The sequence below is a fragment of the Penaeus vannamei genome, chromosome 3, assembly GCF_042767895.1.
Source record: "Penaeus vannamei isolate JL-2024 chromosome 3, ASM4276789v1, whole genome shotgun sequence".
NCBI classification, from domain to species: domain Eukaryota; kingdom Metazoa; phylum Arthropoda; class Malacostraca; order Decapoda; family Penaeidae; genus Penaeus; species Penaeus vannamei.
Window position 1 is genome coordinate 53,060,654 of NC_091551.1, and position 843 is coordinate 53,061,496.

The following is an 843-nucleotide window of genomic DNA, read 5'->3' on the forward strand; positions in this document are numbered from 1 at the left end:
CTATCTCCAAATATTTATTAGCCTGTCCCTCTTCCTCGCCATATGTCTGCATCCCCCCTCCCTTCCCTCTCTCCTCCCCTCCCCCCTTCCCCCCACCCTCTTTCCCCTGCTCCTCCTTCGGTCTCGTTCCCTTGCCCTTACCTCCTCCACCCTCTTCTTCCTCCTCCTCTTTCCCTTCCCTCCTCCCTCCTTCCTTCTTTTCCTTTTCCCCTCTTTCCCTTCCTTCTTTGCTTTCCCTCCTTTCCCCCTCTCCACCCGCCTTCTTTCCTTTCCCCTCCCCCTTCACCTATTTCCCTTCCCCCTCCCCTTCCACCCTCCTTCCCTCTTTCCCTTCCCTTCTCCCCCCCCCCTCGTACACTTGCCTCTCCCCTCCCACCTCCTTCCCACCTCTCCACCCTCCATCTCCCTTTTCCATGTCCTCCCTCTTTCCCTTCCTCCCTCCCCCTCCTCATCCTCCTCCCTCTTTCCCTTCCTCCCTCCCCCTCCTCATCCTCCTCCCTCCCTTCCCCCTCGTACACTTACCCCCCCCCCCCCCCACCGCCACGTCTCAAATTACCATCATAAACTCACAAGAGAACTGAGTGCAGCACCTCTCCGATAAGCGATGATAGGCCTACCTCTCTGGGCCTGCCTTTTGTTCGGCGTCGCCTCTTCCTCCTCCTCCTCCTCCTCCTCCTCCTCCTCCTTCTCCTCCTCCTCCTCCTCCTCCTCCTCCTCCTCCTTCTCCTCCTCCTCCTCCTCTTCCTCCTTCTCCTCCTCCCTTTTCTCTCCTCCTCCTCCTCCTCCTTTCCCTCCTCCACCTCCTCTTCCTATTCCTCCCCCTCCCCCTCCTCCTCCTCCTCC